Source organism: Protopterus annectens, chromosome 10.part0, assembly GCF_019279795.1.
Source record: "Protopterus annectens isolate FY-2018-M chromosome 10.part0, PAN1.0, whole genome shotgun sequence".
Lineage (NCBI taxonomy): Eukaryota > Metazoa > Chordata > Ceratodontiformes > Protopteridae > Protopterus > Protopterus annectens.
Genome location: NC_056744.1, coordinates 445,201,735 through 445,225,892, shown reverse-complemented (window position 1 = coordinate 445,225,892; position 24,158 = coordinate 445,201,735). Strand labels below are relative to the sequence as shown.

General features: G+C 40.5%; 1 protein-coding gene across 1 annotated transcript in view; it reads right to left on the bottom strand.

The window, feature by feature from the left end:
- Positions 1-24,158, bottom strand: part of ERI3 (ERI1 exoribonuclease family member 3) — a 3,093,638-nt gene that overhangs the window by 1,314,121 nt on the left and 1,755,359 nt on the right. The gene's annotated exons all lie outside the window — the stretch shown is intronic.

Below are 24,158 nucleotides of genomic sequence, written 5' to 3'. Positions count from 1 at the left end.
ATCAAAGGCAGCTTGAGGAACTTTTTACTGCCCATCTACAGGACAGGTAATTAATTTTTTCTGAAGTATACAGACCAGAGGTGCAGCTAGCTAGCAGAAGACTGATCATACCCCATAACACTTTGCACCTGGGGCAGCTGCCTTCATCACTCCACCTTAGGCTCATTTCACTTTATATACTGCAGAGCAAATGAGCATTAAACTAAATGTATACTGCATGTCCTAGAATAGCACACAATGCATTAGTAAAGCTCAAGAACACTGTCGACTTTTAAGATTGTGTAGTACAAGGAAAAATGTATTTGACCTTTAAGCATTTAAGTGGTTTGGCACTTCCTGTTGCCCTCATCTTCTTTTATTTCATTTTTAAACTGGTTTATAAAAGCACATTAAAGGTTAGGGATGCCAGCTATCTTTACAAGCGTACTACATATACTGAAAGATTACAGACCTCTAATGTCTATTTCTTGCATACATGTTACATATCTATATTATAATGTTATGTGTTCAATGCATCACATAAATGCAAACAGCAGGATGAAAATCCTATTGTATTGCAACACAAGAACAAAGTTAGAGACTCCTGATATGTACTGGCAAGTCATTTATATGAAAATATCAGATATTGATGAATAAAGAAACAGAAAAGCCTGGTAAACTTAAATAATGTTGGCCAAACTTTCAAAATAAATAAATAAATAAATAAATACAATAAAATAATTTACCAAATACACAGAAAAAAATGATAGGAGCAAATTGTGCATCAAATGGGTATTTCTAACTAACCTTCAACTTTTCCTAACAGTCTAAGCACATAAAATGGCTGCTTATTATAGCTATATACCATATTGTAGATTTAGGCCTATGCCACAAAACAATACACAATCACTAGTTTAACAACTTACTAATTAAAAAAATAAACACACACACGCACACACTTTTACTACTATAAAACTTGAATCTAGATAAATCTGTTCCAGCCAACATGCTGATTTCTATTAATAATTCAGATTTTGCTGTGAAGGTCATTGTGGGAAAAAGAGCCTTTCACTGCCACAAATCAGAGTTCATTAACCTGCCCATTTACTGCAAAGTTATTTTACCATACATTACTCAAATCCATTTCTGTCCAACTCATTACTTTTGCTAAGATATTTTACAATCCACTCACCTTTATCATCAATGTATCTTCACTCCATCTTCTCATTCCACATTCATAAAAAGTTAAGCTTTACACTTATTTTAAACTGACTTTTAAAATAGCATATTTCTGCCTGTGTGGTCCACTTGGCAACACCCCTACTGGTAATTTGAATACAGTTGTTACCTGTCAATAGCTATGACACCTTGCTGGCATTTTTGGTCCATTTTTCTTTGTCCAATCCTCAGCTTGAATATCCACAAATATTAAACTGCTAGTTGAAACAGTCATTCTTGGCCTGTTTGCCTTTTTCAGACCTAAAATAAGTGACACATGTAATGATACAAAATATGTAAGTGCTGACTACTTATTACAACATGCAGTGTTCTCCTTGTCAAATAAGTTGCTCTGCACCAGAAATGCACAAAACACATAATATACTGCATACATGAATGCAACTTATACCTAGAGACACAGAGAGAAAAATCAGCAGCAAGGCCATTTGGCACTACCCAGTCATTTTTTAAAGAACAGTTTCCCAGTTTAATAATTTTAATTGTTAGATGTAACTAATCTGCTATGATTTTAAAGGTTGTTAAACTAACTGTTTGAAAAAAAAAAACAGGACAGACAGTTTGCAAGCTGCCTATTAAGTGATCACACTTCCTATTGTTTAATGACAGCATGCAAACTGCCAAACCTTTCTTTTCAGAGTTTGGCAGCTCAGAAGAATTGACCTGTCAGCCCCTACCTTGCTATGGCACTATATTCATACACATGCATGTATATATATATATATATATATATATATATATATATATATGCACAAACGCACACAAACACATATTGAAATATGCAGTTTTGATTGTCTGGCATTTGTTCATGTGTATGTTGGCTTACTGGCATAAATCACACACACACCTATATACATACATACGTACATATATAAATAAATAAATAAACACTTGTATACAGTGTGTGTGCACGTACGTGCGTGTGTGTGTGTGTGTGTGTGTGTGTGTGTGTGTGTGTGTATATGTGTATATATATATATATATATATATATATATATATATATATATATATATATATATATATATATATAGACACCATAAAAATCTAGTGCCAATCATTAGCGGACCGGAGTTCTGCTGTGGCGACCCCTAACCGGGGAAAAGCAGAAAGAAGAAGAACATATATATATATATATATATAGACACACACACACACAGATGTAAGAAAAACCCAGACAAGCTAGAGTTTTCATTGTGTGATTTAAACCTCCAAATGGAAGCTTAGTGACTGATCAAGTATCATATGTAATTGAAGGAGGTTGTCTCTACAGAATGGCTGTGTAGGTCAAAGATAGTTAGAGAATCAGGTGCTTAGTGAATTTTCTGTGGAGCTCTAAAAGCATAGTTTTGGTCTTGGTGGGGTTAAGAAGTAGTTTATGAGCCATTGGTGAAGTTCATGTAAGTCTAGCTGGAGATGGCATTAAATGTTAGTGTGACAGAGATCAGATCAGTAAAGGACCATGTCATCAGCATAAAGGATAAGTGGGAGATAGGGGAGTTCACGAGGAAGTTTGTTAATGAATATGGCGAAGAAGAGGGTGGGCAAGAATGGATCTTTCTGAGACACCTTTGGTAATAGGTGCAAGTTTGAATTGTTTGTGAGCATGCTTCTGGACTGATACAAATTTCAGACAGCTTTTTAGGAGAAGACAGTGGTCAATGAAGTCAAATGTCTTTGTCAGGTCTATAAATAAGACTCTTGTAAAGAGGCTGTAATCAGAGTTTAGCAGGATTTCATCAGTTAAGGACAAAAGTGCTGTCATAGTACTTTGTCCAGGCTAGAAAACATGCTGTTTGGAGGACAGCAGGTGGTACTGCTGGATACAGAGAGAGAGTTGGGTGTGGACTATTTTGTCAAGATGTTTGCCTAGAATTGGGAGGATGGATATTAGATGGAAGTGAGCGATATATTTTGGGTTGGTTTGCTTTCAGAGGGGTTTAATTAGAATAGTCTTCCAAATCTGTGGTAAGATGTTTTGTGTGAGACACAGACTATATGTGTGGGAGGAAGACATAGATGCTCTGTGCAATGAACCAGGAATTTGTTTTCAGATCCGGGAGGCATGTCAGTGGAAATATTTTCAAACAGAATAGTGACTTCTTTGGGATGTATGCATTTAAAGTGGAAGAGGGGTATGAATGGTGGATGAAAAGGCTGGTACCCTGATCTTTTATAACTGTAGAGTTGGAGAATATTGCTACAACATGGGCATTTGTCTGGGTCATATATGATGTGACAAGCTGTGAGCAAGTTAAATAGTCCCTTAATTCCAGCCACTGAAGTCAATCCTGTGTGAGGCAGTGATGTGTCCTATAATAATGGCCGGCGGCAAAATTTGCAATTTTTTTATAGCACTGGTAAAGTAAGGAGAGTTGAGTGGACTGTAAACTGATACGAATGGGGGCAACGTATAAGAGAGTAGGGATCAGAAGATAACAGGCAATGCCTATCCTAGCCTGCTGTGTTATGCAGGGTTTGGCTCTATAGGCTGCACCCTATTTTTGATGGGCCTTCTTTACAGCGTGTTTTATTTGGTTGTTGAACTTTAGGTTTTCATCAATGGTAACCCTTAGCAGTTTGGCATGGACTACCATTTCTGTCTTAATATTGTTTGATAACTGAATTGAGAAGGATTTTTTTTGGTCAGATAGTTGCTTAGGAATTAATAAGATAAGTCTGATGTTTTGGGATTTAGAATGAGCTGCGAGTCAGTTAGCCAAGTTTCAATTTGTGAGAGAGCTTCTTGGGTGTACTGCTGTAGTTTAATCATGTTTTTAGCAGAGCAGATGACTATGGAACTGTCTGCATGTTGGATGATGTTTGCTAAATGCAGGTCATTAATGATTAAATTAAGAAGCTGCGGACCTGATATACAGCCTTAACGACCTCCTGTGGTTACTGGGAGGAAAGAAGACAAGTTGTTTTTCCACTTTACAGCTTCTTGTCTGTTTGACAGGTAACTGTTAAGCCAGGATAGTGTGAGTTTATCAAAGCTTAGAGAAGGCATCTTGCATAGTAATGTCTGGTGTAGCACCATGTCAAAGGCTTTGGATAGATCAAGGAACATGGAAGAGACAAAGTTATTGCTGTTACTGCTTTGATTTACTGCTGTAACAATGTTTACTAATGCAGTGGTGGTGGTGCTGAGATGTAGATAGAAACCATGTTGCATAAAGGAAAGTTGCGAATTTTCAGTAATGTAAGAAAGAACTTGGGAATGTGTACACTTTTCCAGTATTTTAGACAGAGGAGACAGGATGGCTATGAGATTAATTGGGTAAGTCAGGTGAATTTCCACCCTTATGTAAGGATTTTTTCCACAGAGTGGGCACATAGCTTTCCTTGACAGACTGGTTTATTAAGATGAATACAAGAGTATGCCAGAGCACCTGCAGATGTTTTGACACATTCAGCTGGTAAGTTGTCTGGGGCAAGGAGGAGGGCTTCAAAGTTTTAAGTAGTTTGCTGACTGTGGAAGTTTGGGGTGGGTTTAAGTTTGAGAACTTGGGAATGAGCCATGGGGTCTGGAGGTGTTATACTAGTTGTAGAAAACTGTGGGTTTAAGACAGAAGCAACAGCTTTACAAAGTGCGAGTTAAATTGATTAGCAATGGATTTTCTTTGTGCATCTGTTTTGGGGCTAGGTTGGGTTGTGCAGAGTGGATGCAGGAGTTTGTTGATGGTGGACCAAAATATCAAGGGTTGTTCTGATTTGCTGTTTGAAATTTTATAGTGTTTTTTTTTGATTAGGCTGGATTTTGGTTTTAGTAATATTTGAGTTAATTGTACTTCTGTTTGTTGGCAGCAGAAATGGATTTTTTCCAGGTTCTCCATGTTTTACCCGTTTTTCATGAGCTGTTTAGTTTCCTTTGCTAGCCAAGGAGCCAGGTTTCAATTAATTCATTTGGTCCTTAAAGGTGCAGCCTCATTTAGTATTTTTAGAATTGTGTTAAACAGTGCTACTGCTTCATCTTAGCTGATTGTGTTTAGCACTCCCTAGTTTATTAATTTTAAATTTGCAATGAAATTGTCTGTTTAATGTAGAAAAATTGCGCACAAGGGTATAGTGATGTTGTTTTTGGTCATAAATGTGCTTGCTTGTTTCAAACATAGACAGGGTGTCAGGAATAGTGTTGGCAAAGTTTATTTTGTTTGTGTTATTTGTAAGGATCCAATCTATGATTGAATTCCTATCGGTGGATTTGTTGTATCTGGTAGGAGTACAGATGAGTTGGGTAAACCTGTATAACTTTATTGCATTTGTAGGGTTTGCATTATCTGTGATTTGCCAGTCCATATTTATGTTTCCTAATGTTATGGTTTCTTTTTTCTCTTTTTTTTCATTTTATTAATATTATGGTTTCTTGAAAGATACTGGCTGATGTCCTGGAGAGAAATTGTTCAGCAGTATTTATGTCATCACTTGGGGGGGGGGGTATTGTAGGCACCTATTATGCATAGGTTCTCATTGGGGTTGACTTTGAGACAGAATACAAGTATTTCAGCATTAAGGCATGGGGGGGGGGATACTTACATCATTTTTATAGATGATGACTATCTTGCCTCCTTTTTTGTCAGTCCTGTCTAGCCTTAGAAGGTTGCAAACAGAGGGTAAGATTTCATTATCCTTTATATCTTGTGTGAGCCAAGAATCAGTGTTGACTAGTATGATTGGACTGTAATAAGCTATCCAGGCACATAATTCTGGCAGTTTGTTACAAATACATCTCTAAGGTTACTTGAAGAGAGGTTAAGGCCAGATAACTGTTTTAGCAGTGGTTGCTGAGCAGGGTTATTTTGGAGTTTAGTGGGATTTTTACTTTTAGAATTGTTGCTCGGGCCTAGATTAGGATGGATATCACCACAAGCTTTTAGGTATAGTAAAAAGAAGGTATAGGAGTAGGGTTGCTTTTATTTCAGCTTGGGCTTAATGCCTAGTTTGTACAAGGAGGAGTTGCAGTTTAAGTATCTATTCTTTAAAAGATCGATATTTCATATGTTGTAAAGGGAGAGTGATACTGTGAAGTTGTAGTGGGCATTAACTGCAATTGAGGGGACAGTATGGGTCTACTGAGATAGCTTTTGAGTACTAAGCACATCTTACTGTTTATGAACTCAGATTGGTTTAGCTCCAAGCGTTTATAGGTCAGGTATGTTACCATTTAGTAGCACAAGTAATTATGCACTTAACTGCCTTAGAGATAATACATGAGGCTAAGAGGTCTATAGTTTCTGCGGTCTGTTTTGGCGCCACATTTGTGTAATGGTACCACTATGACAGTTCTCCACATTGTAGGGATATAATATGGAGAGAATAAAATTGAAGATGTTTAGAGGTATTTGTGGCACTAACTTGCAGGCAGTCAGGGAGTAGTGCTTTTGTTTATACATAGTGCAGACATAACCTGGTCCAAAGTTATCTGGGGAGATATGGGATTGTTAGTAGTGGTGGAAAAAGGCTTACTACTGAAATGCCAGGACTCGTGTGATGTTCATTTCTGATACACTGTATTTATAAGTGAGTCACATATCTTTGAATTTATTACTGCTCAATACCGGTGTTGTTTGGCTTCTTCTACATACCTACAATTAACTGCATTACTAGCTGAGTTAAGTACAAACTTGCAGTGTTAAAGATTCTACTGCATTTCATTTTTCTGTCTAATTGTTTCATTGAATATTGTGTCTGTGTCTCTCTGTAGTTATTTATTTTTCTGTTTAATTGTTTCATAGAATACTGTGGCTTCTCTCTGTCTCTGCAGTAGTGGGGGCTCTTGTGTTTCACTTCACTGATATTCAGTGTTAAACTCTTAGCCTAGAGGGTTTCTCTGTATTTATAAGTGAGTCACATATCTTTGAATTTATTACTGCTCAATACCTGTGTTGTTTGGCTTCTGCTACATACCTACAATCAACTGCATTACTAGCTGAGTTAAGTACAAACTTGCAGTATTAAAGATTGTACTGCATTTCATTTTTCTATTTAATTGTTTCATTGAATATTGTGTCTGTGTCTCTATGTAGTTATTTATTTTTCTATTTAACTGTTTTATAGAATACTGTGGTCTCCCTCTGTCTCTGAAGTTAGTTTCCTGCCCGCCCTCCCTGTTCTTGTTCTGGTATTAAACTTGGTGGCTTTGGAATTGCCCACCCCTCCTGTAAATTTGTGTTTGAACACTCCTCCTGGGTCTCATTTGCTCAACCGAGTGTAGTGAGATAATATTTTGGCTTCAGACACTCTTACCAGTCCCATCTGTTCAGCTCTATTCCAGTCTAGTGTCACTAGCTCACTCTAATACAGAGAACACATTTGTGAAGGGCAAGCCACTTAGGTCCTTAATTTTGAATTATCTTCTGTTTCTCCTTTCTCCCTTTCTACTTTCCCCCCCAAAAATTCTAAGCTTGTTTCCTGCCTTTCATGTAACTAGTCTACTCCAGATACAGATTTGCTGTAACCAGAACTGTGTGTAATCTTCTGAGCCCCCAAAGCCTTTCTGTGTTGGAGGGAAGCCTTCTAGATTATCAGTGGGAGTGGTAAAAACTAGGTAGCCTATCTACCACAAGAGTGGTTTGTGGCCCAGAAATTGTAGTTTATTGGCAGTTTGGGCAGTTTTTCCATCTCTTTCAATCTTCTGGTTTAAAAGCCTGCATTTGCGCTTGTTTCCCACCTTTCCTTTAACTAATCTAGTCCAGATACAGATTTGCTGTATCCAGGACTGTTTGTAAGCTTCTGAGCCCCCCCCCAAGCCTTTCAGTGTTGCATTCTAGCTTATCAGTGGGAGTGATAAGCACTAGGTAACTTATCTACCACAAGATCCAGGTACAGTTTTCTTAGTTTTAGCAATTGAATTTGCTTATTCGTGCTCAGCACTTGTTCAGAACTTGTTGTTAGCACTAAATAAGCTAGAAATTACTACAGCACTCAACCTTCCTTTTACCTAGAGGAAAACAGTTCTTGTACTTACTTTCCTCACTTGCTTAGAGAAAAACAGCTCTTATACTCACTTTCCTCACTTGTCTAGAGGAAAGTAGTTTTTTATTCAGGCATGTCTAAGGGTCAGCTCCCAGTGTTCTCTCCTATCAATCTGATGAATCTGGGCATCTTGGGGCAATGTAGCAATTGCCTCATGTACACAGACAACCCTCTCCTCCTACCACCCAACACGACAACCTGTGAAAGATGCATTAACTAGCCAAACTGGAGGTAAAGCTCTCTCCAACCAAGACTGAACTTGACAGTCAAGAGGAGAAGGTAAACACTTGCACCACACCACACTCATCACATAGTCCCACTAAACCTACAGCACCAAAATCCACACATAGAAACACAAAAACATTTGCGGAGGCTCTCAATAATAATCTGCTTAAGCAACAGAGACCTCCAAAGGAGAAACGCAAGCAACCTCCACGCCGCCAACACAACCCAAATGACACATACCCACAGATGCAGTGTGCCACTCAACCACAGCCCATAAGGCAAAACAACATACCCAACACACTAGTCTTAGGTGACTCTATAGTCAGGCACACTGATGTCCCACTCACAAGGCTAAACAAGAAGAAGGTTAATGTCAGCTGCCTGTTGGGTGCCAGGATCCACTACATAACCCACGTACTCAGGTCACTCCACAACAAGTACAAATATGACTCTGTCATTGTCCATGTTGGTGTGAATGACCTGAGACGTACCTCCCTGAACTACATGAAAAGAGACATGGAAGAGTTCTCCGATCTTGCAGCCCAGGTAGGTATGACCCTAGCCCTGAGTAGCATCCTGCCATCGCCCAGAATGATACCGCAGTACAAGGACAAAATGATTGACTTCACCAATTGGCTAAGCTTCTGGTGTCATTCTAAGGGGATCCAGTATCTGTCTGCCTGGGACGACATGGTCGATAGACCACGATGCTTTCCCAGAGATGGTCTACACCTGTCACCCCTGGGATTCCGGATACTGGCTAAGGCTCTTGCTGCCCCATATAGTGCCTTTTTTAGGCAAGGTTCAAATGACAAATTCACCACCATAACAGGAACAGGCAAGCAAAAACTGAGGGTAATGCTACTCAATGTTAGAAGTCTAAATCTCAAAATGCACTCCCTCGAGGCACTCCTTAAAATGGAGAACATCGATATCTGTGCAGTGACTGAGACCTGGTTCAAGGCTCCAGAAAGCACCCCTGCATTACCAGCCTACAACTCATACCACACCTTTTGGCCACCTAACCTGGACCAGAATATCAAAGGCGGAGGTGTGTCCATATTCATTAAGGATATCCACACCTCCAGGCTAGTTGCTCAGCATAATCCCGAGGTTATCCAAGTGCAACTAACTCTGGGCAAAACTAAAATCCATATTGTAGCTTGCTACAGATCCCCCACATTGCCCCAGGATTCCCACTCCTCTTTTCTTGATATACTGAAAAATATTAGGGTTCAACCAAACACCCCTAATAATGGGCGATTTCAACTACCCCACCATTAACTGGGAAGACTACTCATGTACCAACTCCTTCGCTCAAGGCTTTCTGGAATTCATAAATTCCAATGCCCTGGATCAACTTATCCACACCCCCACCAGGGGCAACAATATCCTACATCTATTCATTACCAACATGAGTGACCGGCGTTCCACACATGAAGTCAACTCCTCATTGGTCAGATCCAACCATAAGCTAATCACCCTAGATATCCACATCCTGCCCCTAAACCCCATTAAGGAAATCACAGTAAAAAATTTCTCCAAAGCCAACGTCATGCTTCTTAAGACAGATGTGGCGAGCTTCATGACACCCATGCAGATGGACAATAAAGTTACGACTGCTGAATCCTACACAAATGCACTCTATAAGCACTTACATGAGTGAATGGATCGTGCTATCCCAAACAGAACCAAGACGCTATCTTCCAAAAAAAGGAAGCCAATCTGGTAGTCCCCTGCCATAAACAAACTCTACAACAGAAGGAAGAAACTGTTGCAAAAGAGAGTAAAATCCCAGGAGTGGAGGAGTTCCCTGGTTAGCCTCAGTAAGAAGCTGAAATCCCTTTTAAGATCTTCCAAAGCTAGCTACGAAAACAAAATCGCCACTGATTCTAGGGACAACCAGAAAGCATTCTATAGCTATGTCAAGAATCTCAATGGCAACACCCAGATCTTCTCTGAGTTACAGCACAACGGCATGAAAATTACACAACCAACTGATATTGCCAACATCCTGGCAGATAGGTTCAATGCTAACTTTAGCCCCCTCTCACCCACTAAAGGGCCCATAGCTATACAGGAAGAATGCAGAGTCCCTGTAATCACAACCACGCAAGTAAAAGCTGCACTCTATAAAGCCAAAAACACAGCATCCATGGGACCGGACAACATTCCAGGCTGCGTTTTACACGAACTTCAAAAAGTACAGTTTTGTACCTACCATAAATGTAGATGTTCGAGGATCCACATTGCTGCAGTCCTTACTATTGGGGTAGTCCGCTGTCCAGTCGGCCCGAATACCAGAGTATATGGCTGACGTCGGTCAGGGCGCATTAGACTGACGTCAGTACGTCAGGGTACTAATGCGCATGACCGACGTCATATCCTCAGTCTTTTCTTGCCCCAGATGTCAGAAGACCCTAAAAAGACAAGGCCCAAAATACCTGCACCAAAAATATGTACAATATATACAGAAATATATACAAAAATATCAACATATAACCTCACCTACACAACCACCCCTAAACACAGAGGGGAAGCAGGAGGTAAATTTGACTGCAGCAATGTGGATCCTACATCTACATTTATGGTAGGTACAAAACTGTACTATGTTCTTCGTTCCACATTGCTGCAGTCCTCACTATTGGTAGAATCCCAAAGCAGAGGTAAGGGAGGCTGGCAAATCATAAAGAAGCAGGAGCTGACAACATGCCTTGCAAAATAGCTGTGGCAAAACCAGCCCTAGACTTAGAGTAGAGAGGAAGGTGATAATGCTTAGAGAAAGTATGCACTGAACTCCATGTAGCTGCCTCCAAAATATCCTTAGTTGCCACCCCCCTTAGAAATGCTGTTGAAGTGGCAGTAGCCCTAGTGGAATGAGGCCTAATCCCAGCTGGAATCTCCTTGCCATGATGGGAATAACAAAATGAAATGCAAAACCCAATCCACTTAGAAATAGTTTGCTTAGACACAGGCTTGCCCTGAGAACACAAAGCAAAAGAAACAAACAACTGCTGAGACTGCCTGAAGTCCTTAGTCCTGCTTAAACAATAACGCAACTGCCTATGTACATCTAAAGTGTGCAAAATCTTTTCCCCTTTATTTTGGGGATCTGCATAGAAAGTGGGCAAATGAATAGTTTGGTTTAAAGCCACACTAGAAACCACCTTAGGCATAAAGGAAGGATTAGTAATGAATACCTATCCTTATGGAAAATCAGAAAGGGCTCTACTGCCATAAGGGCCTGCAACTCAGAAACCCTTCTTGCAGAAGTAATAGCCAACAAAAAAGCAGTCTTCCATGACAAATATTTCAAATCAGCAGTACCATGAGCTCAAAAGGTTGTAGAGTAAGTTTTTCCAACACAAAATTGAGATCCCAAGCAGGAGTAGGAGCTCGTGTGGGTCTTATATTCTTTGCCCTCTGAGAAACTGCTTGAACAAAGGATCTTGAAAACAATGGTGGGTCACAATCATAGTGAGCTGAAATTGCTGCAGCATGAATCTTAATGGAAGAGAAGGACAAACCTTTGTCCAATAACTCAGTAAGATATTGAAGAGCCACACTCAAATTAGGCTCAGAAATATCCAAATTCCTGCTGCACTCCAAAATAAAAATCTCTTCCATTTTCTTACACACTTTCCTTGTACTAGGTCTTCTAGCTTCCATAATCACATTTAAAACTTGTTGAGGAAGTTGAGACCGGCTGTCTCTCAAAACAGAATATGCCATGCTGTTAGATGAAGAGAGGGTAACTTGACATTGAGCAGGTGGCCTTCTCTCTGAGACAACAGGTGCGGAATCAAGGGTAAAGGCCATGGAGGCTTCTTTACTAGACTCCTCAGTAATGGGTACCAGTGCTGCCGAGGCCAATCTGGAGCTATTAAAATCATCCTTGGCTTGTCTTGTCTGACCTTTAGAAGCACCTTTGGAAGAAGAGGAAGAGGTGGAAACGCATACACATGAAGATTTTCCCAACTGAAAGAGAGAGCATCCACTTTCCAAGCTGTGTGATGTAACCTCTTTGTGCAAAACTTTGGCAGCTGGTGGTTTAGTGGAGAAGCGAACAGATCTATGTCTGGAGTTCCCCAGGACACTGTCAACCTTTGAAATACATGAAGATCCAGTTTCCACTCGTGGGGATCCATGATTTGTCTGCTTAACACATCTGCTAAGGAGTTCTGTGCTCCCGGCAGAAACCTTGCCTGAAGAGTTAGTTGCAAGCTGAGCGCAGTCTCCCATAAAATCATTGCTTGCCTGCACAATGGGTAAGAATGTGTTCCCCGCTGTTTGTTGATGTACCACATGACAGTTGTGTTGTCTGTTAGAATCAACACCTGCCCTGGAAGAAGTAACTCCTTGAAAGCCATTAATGCAAACTGGACTGCTAACATCTCCTTCATGTTGATATGTAGATGCTGTAGTCTGGCAGGCCACTTGTCTTGTATCCACTTTCCATTTAGATGAGCTCCCCAAGCAATGTCCGAGGCATCTGTCGTTAAAATCTGACTCGCCTCTGGCCGGGTCACAGAGAGTCCCTTGTTTAGGTGACATTCCTGAGCCCACCACAAAAATTATTTTGGAAGGCAAGGTATTATTTGAATGACAGTGTCCAAATCCTGGCAGTGCTGTGTCCATACATTTTGAGATACCATTGTAGCTTCCTCATATGCAGTTTGGCATTGGGAAGCACCAGAATACAAGATGCCATGAACCCTAATGCTTGAAGGACTGTCCTTGCAGTCAGCACGGACTGATGAGATAGTTGATGGAAATAATGTGATAGACTCTTTTGTTTGTCCGGGGTTAAAAGGCCATCTGGGCTGCTGTATTCAGTCTCACACCCAGAAAGCACATGTCTTGAGAGGGTACTAGACTGGACTTTATTTCGTTCACAGAATACCCTAGGCATCTTAGCACTGCTATAACATATTCCAGATGCTGTAGAAGGTCTTCCTTTTCTTGAGCCAGAATCAGGCAGTCGTCCAAGTAAGGATAGATTTGAATTCCTTGTAGCCTGAAGTAAGCTATCACTGGAGCCAGAACCTTTGTGAATACTCTGGGCAGTAGATAAGCCAAAGGGCAATGCAGAGAACTGATAATGAAATTTCCAGCTCGAAACGCAGATACTTCCTGCAACTTAGCCTTATAGGCACATGAAGATAAGCCTCCTTGAGATCTAAGGTTACCATCCAGTGATCTTTGCCCAGCAGAGGTAAAAGCTGTTGTAACGTCAACATCTTGAACTTTGGAATGTCCAGATAAGTGTTGAGGAGAGATAAATCCAAAATTGGTCTCCACGTGTTCCCCTTCTTTGGTACTAGGAACAGGCGAGAATAAAATCCTAGGCCCCTTTCTGATACAGGGACTGGCTGAATGGCCCCATCTGGAGTAACTGAGAAATTTGCTTGTGAGCCTCTTTTCTTTGTGGAGGAGGAACGTCTGGCATGCCTTTGAAAGGGGCAATGTATGGAAATAAAACCTGTAACCGTGGTGAATGATATCCAACACCCATCTGTCTTGAGTAATTAAATCCCAATTTTCTTTGAAAAGAGACAGTCTTCCTCCCAAAGGAGCTGCCAGACGAGAATCTTCTGGCAGCTGAAAAGGCAGGTCATTGGGTCTGTTTACGAAAGGACTGACCCCTGCCCTCACCAGAAGTCTGAGCAGGTGAACTCCCTGTTCTAGGCCTAAAGAACCTTGAGCTCTGCCCCTACCACGTCTAGACCTACCCCTAGACTGGGAGTCATAAGCAGGATATGTCCACCCCTTAGCAGGCCAATTTCTACTAAACTTCGGTGGCTGCACCTGCAAAAAATCTTTAACAGTTTGCATAGACTTAGCTTTGTCCTCCATTTTCTTTAAACCTGCTTCCACAGGCGAACCAAACAACACATCAGACTGTAAAGGAGCATCCAAAATCCTTGTCTTAACATGCTCAGCTAAATTCTGATCCCTCAACCAGGCATGCCTGTGAAGATCAGAACTAGTAGCAGCCACCCTCGAAGAGGCCTGTACAGCATCAAAACCACATTGCAAAGAATGCTTACCTACTTGTTCAGACACATGAACTAAATCCAGCAACTCTTTACACTCAATACCTTCCGCTAAAGCATCCACCTTAGATTTCAATTGTGAAAGGAGATAATTTTGATATTTTAGCATGTGAAACTGACAATTCAACGCTCTCATGGCTAGAGTGGAAGAAGTATACACTTTCTTTCCCCACCTATCCAAAGCCCTTGCCTCTTTATCAGTGGGAACAGGATTTTTAACCACAGAGGCCTTAACACCTTTAGGCCCCTGAGAAACAGTTTCTGGATCCGCCCTAGGACTCTTAAACAAATACTTATGAGCTTCGGGCACCCTATAGTACCTATCAGGTTTAACAGGAGCAGGAGGCAAAGAGTCAGGGTTCAGGGAAGCCTCTGCAAAAACATCTTCCACCACATTCAACACAGGAGGTATAGCTAAGGGCCTATGTTGGGGTAAAAGTAAGAATTCCCTAAGCCTTTTCCTGGAATCAGAGTAATCTTGGCCTTCCCATTTAAAGTGTTCTCTCATGGAATGCAGAGTCTCTGAAAATGAGAAATCCTCAGGAGGAGAAGCTGTAGGAGTGGAATCATCCACATCAGAATCAGAATAAGGAGGAAACTCCTGCAAATCTTCCATGAAGACTCTGAAGCCTCTGAATACTGTTCCAAACACTCAAACTCAGGTTCCACCCTAGGCCTCTTATCAGGAGGGGGCATAGAACCTCTAATCATAGTAATCAAATCTTCTGCCATTTTAAGCATATGTTTCTTAGGCACAGAACCTGAAGTGCTAGGAGAAGCCCCCACTGAAGCTAAACTTGGCCTACCTCTCAAAGAAGTTTTGGCAACAGAAGGAGAGGCTCTAACTACCTTGGGAAGAGAGGGAAGAACAGTTACCTGAGAAGCCCCTCAGCCTGGCCTACCTCCTGAGAAGGCACATCCTGTAACAGTAAAGTCTCTGCCTGAGACTCCAAAGAAACTCCTGGCAATACCTCTGGCTCCACTGAGCCTTCTAAAGAACCGACGTCCGGGACTGCCGGTTCATCAACCCTAGGCCGCTGTTTTGTCCTTGCGCTTCTTGCGGAGCATCCGACGGCATTTTATAATTGCAACGCTTCCCAAACACTAACCTGGCACAGTCTAACCTCCTCCTAATAGTGCGTTTGTTAAACCTAGCACAAGAGCGGCATCCAACAACGTCGTGCTCAGGCCCTAAACAAGGTATACACAAGGTATGGTAATCCCTATGAGATATCTGTTTCCCACAAGAAATACAGTTATTCACTTTTTCTGACATCCGGTTAAATACTGAGGCAAGAAAAAAACAAAATGTTCCCCAACAGGGTACTTAGCCAACTCTGATTCGGTCTGAAACTCCGGTTTCGGAAATATTTCAGAACGCCAACCTGCACTCGCAAAACTGCTTCTGCATCGGACCATGCGGCAAAAGACTGGGATATGACGTCGGTCATGCGCATTAGTACCCTGACGTACTGACGTCAGTCTAATGCGCCCTGACCGACGTCAGCCATATACTCTGGTATTCGGGCCGACTGGACAGCGTACTACCCCAATAGTAAGGACTGCAGCAATGTGGAACGAAGAACATCGAACTGGCTCCTCACCTAAGCACCATGTACAATCATAGTCTAACATCAGGCTTTGTGCCCACTGAATGGCATACAGCAACAGTTATCCCACTCCACAAAGGGAGAGCCATCACTGATCCCGGGAACTATCGCCCTATTAGCCTGACAAACCTGGTCTGTAAGGCCATGGAACGTATCATCATGGAACTCATAAACAAAGACATTAGTAACCTCCAAACTCTGGACCCCACCCAGTTCGGTTTGGGAAAGTCAGATCATGCCTCCTGAACCTGGTCGACTTCTTTGAGGCAGTCACCAAAGCTGTAGACGAGGGTAAGGTGGTTCACACAGCCTATCTTGACCTCGCCAAGGCTTTCAACACCATCCCCTATTCTGGGATTATAGCTAAACTCACTAAACTAGGTATAAATCCCTACGTCATAATATGGGTTGCCTATTGGCTCACTGACAGAACCCACACTGTAAAAGTTGCAGACTCCAAATCTGACTTCAAACCAGTGACAAGTGGAACACCACAGGGTTCAGTCCTGGGACCTATCCTGTTTGGTATCTACTTCTCTGTAGTACAGGCTAACACATAAGGCCTTTGGCTAATGAAGTTCACAGATGACTGCAAACTAGGAGCCGTAGTTGAGTCTCCAAATGATGTGGACATCCTACAGAAGGGCCTCACTGAGACAGATGCCTGGCGTCAGAGCCATGGCCTCAAGCTCAATGCCAAAAAGTGCATTGTCATCCCCTTTGGTAAAAACTCTGTACCCATGAACTACCACATAGGCGGCAGTCTACTTAACGCCAAATGTGTGAAAAGAGACCTGGGGACCCAGGTGGACAGTAGTCTCTCCTTTGATAATCACTTTGCCAAAGTTGTCAGGAAATCCTTCTACGTGGCACATCTCATCACAAAAGGGTTTTCATCTAGGAAAAAACAGGTCATTGTTCCCCTCTACTCGACACTCATTAGACCCATTATAGAGTACAATGCCCCTTTTGGAATGTACCTCAGAAGACATCTGCAGCAGTTGGACCTCACAAAGAGGATTACTGGCCTCAAACAGATGCCCTACACTGACCGTCTCAAAAAACTCCAGCTTTACTCCGTAGCACATTGCTACTCCGAGGTGATCACAGCCTAACATATAAAGCTATGTCAAACCCAGAGCTGATGGACAAGCTACATCTAAAGAAATCCCAATCCCTCCGAGCTACATGCTCTATGGACCTAAACCTTGTCACCACAATAAACAGGACATGCTGGAAGGATAGATTCCAATCCCGGAGACTTCCCATACTCTGGAACAAGCTACCCATCTATGTCAAGCAAAGTTCCTCATCAGCACTCTTCAAGAAAAATCTTGCAAGTGGATGGGAAATAAGAAATACACTTCAGGGATCACTTCTGTGGCTCTGCTCAACAGGGGCACAGGAAAATAACAATCTTGGGTGGTGTAAGCCAGGGAACCTTGTTGGCTAGGCTTACTTGGGCCCTTGGGCCGATAACCTAGTACCTACCTATGAACCTATAAGACCAAAACTGCAGAAGAGCATATATCAAATATTGTTCTTTTCTTTCATACTTGTTTTTTTTTGCAGAATGATTCCCCGTTCACACCCTAAGCTTTTATATACAGACTCCAAGATGGCAATACCTTGGAGAAAAGAGAATATTAAAGTGAATAAAATGACAGCAGTCCAATAAAAATTCAGTAAAAATCCATCAAGCTTCTGTGTTCACGGCTTTATCAGGTTGTTTGTTTATTGGATTACTGTGGGTTAAATTTTTTTTCCATGCTTAAGTGAGTAAGTCCTTTTACTCACTTTGATACTATAATTTTTGACCTGGCACATTTTTAACTGTTTGAACTTTCACACTTGTACTTTGTTAGAAAATGGAATATTCCAAGCATTGACAGTCACAGACTTACTGTACTTAAGCCTAGATTTTCATTTGTTCATTCTCCACATTTTGGGGCTCAGTAATACAACTTCTGGCACTTTAAATGTTTACCAAAGGAACATTAGCTGGACTAAGGTGTATGAAATTAAGACTGAATCTGGCTGTAAGGATATTAGCAATAGTTTCAAGATCAGAGTGTGAAACACCATGTCCTTTATGGGCAGGGGCAAGCTGTAAAATTCTCAGGCATATGCACAGACCTATGCCATCTTCTTGCCCCTAGAGGCCACATACTGGGTAAAAGCAGATTATATGCTCTAGGCTTATAATGGCTCTTAAGCCAATAGCCTAGTAATCTCTTATGAACCTATAAACCAACGGAAAGAAATTAAAAGCAGGTAATAGGTATCTTTTCTAACAGGGACGGTGTTAACATTTTGGGGGCCTCCTGCAAATGCCAAACTGGGAGTCTCTCTGGACACTAACAGTCTAAGTATCACTTTGACATTTCCACTCCTTCTAAGCAGCCTTTTAGTCCATGCTGCAAAGTTTTAGGAGTAGTGCACACAAACTGAACCATAGTTACAAGGTTCGGACAATACAACAGGCCAATGTATTATATCATATTTGACCACCTCAAAAAGGAACATTCACAGTAACCAGCACTTAGCTGCAGTGATGTTACTTTATAGCACCCCTTTGGACAGCTCTGGCCCTAAGTGAAATGGTGTCCCAAGCAAAGGGCTCCATGAGACCCCCCAGTGCCTACTGTTCCACTTCCCTCGGGAACATCCCCCAGTGGTATTCCTAATGTCCCCCACAGGTTCTCTACACCATGCAGATTGCTTTTTTTCCCCTTCCTTTTCTCACATTTTGCATTACTCTTCAGCATTTTACACAATCTATGGCATTCTAGATGCTCTGATGTTAATTTTGGAGTTTTTTTAATTACATTTTCAGCCAGTTATGGCCTGAACAAAAATTATAACTAAGGAAAGCAATTCAGTGTTACTTATTAACTTTAATTTTCCTTGCATCCTTTCAACACACCTTAACTGACCAAGACAGCAGCACATCACTGGTGATAACTGTGAAGGAAATAAATGAATTAAACAGGGGGGGTCCAAAGGCTGCCAGGCCCCCAGAAGACACAGGGTTACAGATGCTCTGAGATGCATTTTAGAGCATTTTCCCAACCTTCTGATCCAGTGGTGGTCTGAACAAAAATCATAAGTGAGAAAGGAAATTTTTTTTTATTTCAAGGAAGAAATAAATAGTGTCAGTCTGATGTAGGGATACTGCCACCTGCCTCTCTAACCTCTCCCAACCCCTAAAAAAAGAAAAAAAAAACACAATCGCCATCTATGCATTCCTCTGGTGTTAGACTAGAATGAATGCAAAGACATAAATGTCCTAGTCCTTTGGCACTATTCCACATGAAGGCCTTACTGACAGACTTGTAAATCTGAATATAAATCCTTATGTTGTGTGGTGGATAGCTAACTGGTTATTTGACAGAACTTATGTGATTAGTGTTACAACTACTTGCACATGAATGCAAACTGGGTGGTGTTATTTGATCTTCAACTGACTCACATTTGCTCCAATATAGGTTAGACCATGTTAACAACTGATGCAGGAATAATGGTCTCAAATTCAATGTAAAAATGTCACATGGCTCATTTTGGTAAATAAAACAAAACATTTTCTCTTACCATATGGTTGACGCACCCCTCTAGTCAGGCACTGTAGTAAGGGATCTAGGCAATCTTGTTGATAATTCCTTATCATTTGAGCATCATGTCTCCATAGTTCAGAAAGCCTGTTATTTGCCTAATCTAATTTCCATAAACATCTACACTAGAGCAAAAGAAGTCTTAATTTCACTTCATTCAATGCCTCTTCAGACCCATTACTGAATATAATGCATCTTTGGGTACTGTATATTTGGTGCCCTGCCAGAATTTATACAAATCCATGAAAGAGAAAACCATCCTGTAAAACTGGGAGCATTTATTCTTCTTACAATCTCAGGTGAGCACTAAGATTGGTCACTCAGGGCTGCCACTCTTTAGTGCTTACTTTGCTCATGTTTATTCACTCAGCTTGAGTGACATCAGAGATTCATAACTAATAAAATCACTGGTCTCAAAAATTTGGCAGCCCTTTCTCTGTATTCAGTTTCTTACAGACTCCTCCATGGAGATCAGTGAGTTTTTTGAGCCTTGAAAGATCCAACCCTCTTTGACCTTCAGTTCATACACAGAAGAAATGGTAGCACAAATACCCGGTGAAAGGTACTAAACCTTCAAGAGCAGGTAAATAAGATACACTGTCATGATAGATTCATATCCCAATGTATCCTCAAATCTGGAGCAAACTTCTATTACATGTCAAGCAGTGTAGCATCCTTGCCACATTCAAGGTAAATCTAGATAACTGGATAGGCAGCCTCAATCGCTTGCAGGTCTACCTTGTCTCGGCTTCCTTGAGGCTAAAGGGAACTTTTGAATATGAGTTTTTGGCTAGGTTTGTAATGGCCTGTTGACTAATTGCCTAATACTTAACCATGAACCTATGGTAAATTATTCAGGATTATAGACAGTCAATGATGCCAGAGATTAGAGTTTCATACTTACCACTGTTGGAAAAATGCATATTGATGCAAAACATGTAATTTTGTTAGCTTTTTAAAGCAATTAGAGTAACATTTAAAAAGTGTTCCTAATTATGAGCCTTGATTCTGCTTTTATTTTTGGCACTGCCCTGAATTCTTGAGCCTAGAAGTTGAGAGTTATAACACCTGGTGTCCTACGAGAGTGTATAAATATCCCTGAAAAAGAAAAACATCTTGGAAGATAGGGAGGGTCTGTTCTTAAAATCTTAGATAAGTACTAAGATTGTTCACTCTGGGCGGCCAATTTTTAGTTCTTACCTTGCTCACATTTATTCAGTGATTACTGGTTTTATCTTAACAGGGTCATATCACAGCCCTGTTTAAGATTAACACAAGTAATCAGAGAACTATTTTTTTTCTCAGTTTCCTACAACCAGTGGCAGCTTTTGTAAGGCTACAGACAGTCAAGGATGATCAAGTGGACCTCACAAGCCACTAGCACTGGGGATGTCTTAAGTCCAGCTATGATGTTAGTTTTAATGGAGAAAATGTTCACCAGTAAGATTTAAATAGGCAAAGGCACAGTGGTATAACATTTAAGGAAACTATGAAGTCTGCTACTTGACAAAATAGTCTGAAATAGTCTGTACAGCCAAAGACCTCTTTGAATTTTGAAGAGGAAGTGGTGCCAATCCTTAGGATTCTTCTTATTACTAACATGGTTTATTAAGCGCATAAGATTGCTGTACTAGGTTTTCTTATACCAAACTGAGATAACTATCTGTGGTTCGGGACCCCAGTAATCAAAGGGTTCATTGCTGCCTAAAACTAGAGATAGTTTCTTAATGTAACTCAAGAAGGCCTTGTGTCTATGTTTAGCACTGGTAGCAACTGACCTTACATTCCTTAATGGTGTGCATGAGGGTTTCCTTAAAGTTTCTCTAATACTGGGAGAGTGGTGATCTGTTTCAGACAGCTTGACTTTTCATCTTATTGCTGTAAAACATAGATATATATATATATATATATACACACACACACACACACACACACACGGGTCTACTATACATGATCAAAATCCCAAAAAGCCGACTTTCATATGGCCGAGACTATATGATCGACTTTTGTAATTTCGGACATGGTTTAAAAAAAACCACAAAGCAAAAACGTACCTATATGTTGCTAGCAGAGGGGCAAGCCCCCCCTGCACCCCCCCACCCCCTGCAATTTAAATATATCATCTCCGAGATCGCACTACAGTGCAGAAGATGGAAATCTTCCCATTCCGCACTATATGAAGATGTCCATTCTGAATGTTCGAAATTCCAAAAGTCAATCATATGGTCTTGGCCATATGAAAGTTGGCTTTTTGGGATTTCGATCATGTATAGTAGACCCATATATATATATATATATATATATATATATATATATATATATATATATATATATATATATATATATATATATATATATATATGAGGAATTCCACCATCTGGGCTTTTTTCTGAATTTTCCAACAGAACAGGTATGAGCAAACTGCAAGTCCACAATGACATGAACAGTACTGGATTCAATTGTGGTTTTATCTGAGGAATTGTTAAAGTTGCCAGTGGTACAAGATCCTTCATATTTTCTCACTAACTCATGTTAATTAATTAACAAATGTTTTCTAAATGACCATAACCAACATTTTTTTGGACTTCAACAAAAACACATTTAAAGTACAACAAAAGTTTAAAGAAAATTTAACTGATATAAGGCACAAGCAAAAGACAAGAAACAATATAAGTGTGAAAACTATAACTCAAGAAATCCAAAATTATCACAAAGTAGCTTTACCTGGCAGCAACACAGAATATTGTGCATCTTATGCTGGTTACCTTAAATAAAAGTACTACTTCTCAGCACCTTCTGCAATTCAGAAAGAGTTACTCCATTTACAAAGAATGCAACACCAATGTTTGTGAACTGCCTTGGTTGGACAAGAACTTTTTTAAAAGTCTAAGAAAAAATAAATTTAAAGTAAAACAAACCGAAACAAGGCAAGAGCAAAAACAAGAAACAAGTATGCAAACTATAAATCAAGAAATGCAAACAGTCAAAGAGCAGCCTTATCTGGTAATTCATAAATACTAAGGCGTTGTAGAATATTGCTTGCATGGCAGTATCTCTTCTTTAGGTCTCAGAGTGAATGTAGTGACTGAGGCATATTGGTTGGCAGTAACAGGGGAGGAAAAATATACAAAATAAAAAGTTATCAAAGGACCACACAAGGTTCTTTCATGGGATTAGGTCATTCAAAAATGCTCTCATTGCTGGGATGCCAGTAAGAGCACAAAATACGCTCATGACTGCATCAATGTTGACCACACACACACACACACACACACACACACACACACACACACACACACACACACACACACACACACGCCAAGATATTGCCTTGGCTCCAGGTCAAATCCTTGGAGCAGTTGAACACATCGGCACTGTACAATCAAAAGTAGGTTTGATGGCTGGAAGGAAAGCAGGTGAAATTAACATAGAAATGAATGTCTAAACTATAATGAAGATGTAGGAGCAATGGAAATGTCCTGTCACGGTACTTCAGCACCACCTATGAATTATTAAAATAAAGTATTGCAATGTGTGAGAGTCTCAGTGCAAAACGAGAAGACTGAGTTCATGATCCATTGTGAAAAACAAAGCATTGCATTTGTTTTATGAAGATTATTTTCCTCACTTGATTTTTTTTCAGAATGTGTATTTTAACTTGTGGGAATTAAACTACATCCTGCCCAGACTTTACCTATAAATGTGAGTGTCCCTTGTAAATGGCAGCAGTGTTTTTATGAGACAGATGACTGGCATTGTGGATGTTATAGCACTGCATCTATCATTTACAACTTACAAGTTTCAGAAAGCATCACGTATGAAGTACAAAGTTCAAGTGGGTTGTATTGCCAATCTGTTAGAAGACTAAAAAGTACCATATGCCTTTGTGTTTAGACACTTCTTACTTTCAGTTCAGAGATATGGTGTTCTCTCAGAAGTAGAAAGAAAAGGTACAACTCAGAACTGCTGAGGGAACAGCAAAAGGAAGGAGGGAAGATGTAGTAAACGAGTGCCAAATGAGATTCCAGCAAAGAAATTGCAGTAACCAATCCCAGGAACAGGAGATAGAATGCAGTTTACACACAGCTAATAAGATGAGCAAAACTGTATAAGTGAACAGAAGTCTGTCAGGTAACTCAGAGGCTTAAGGCTATAAGCTGTTAACAAGTTGCTTCATGCAGTCTATGGTTTGACTCCCTCATCCTCCATTTGCCTACTACACAAGACAATTAGCCAGACAGTGTTCTGGGGCAATCGGGAAACTGGTCTATCCACTTTGATGTTCTCCTGAACTTCATACCCAGTACCTATCTATGAACATATGATCAGGTAGTATCAGTGTAGGTTACACATTGCCATTACTGATGACTAGAAGCTTTACTTTTAAAATACTACTCAATAAGCTATCAAAAGGGCCTAGTCATAGCTGCAGGATAATTCAGTCCACTTAGAATATACTAGTTATGCC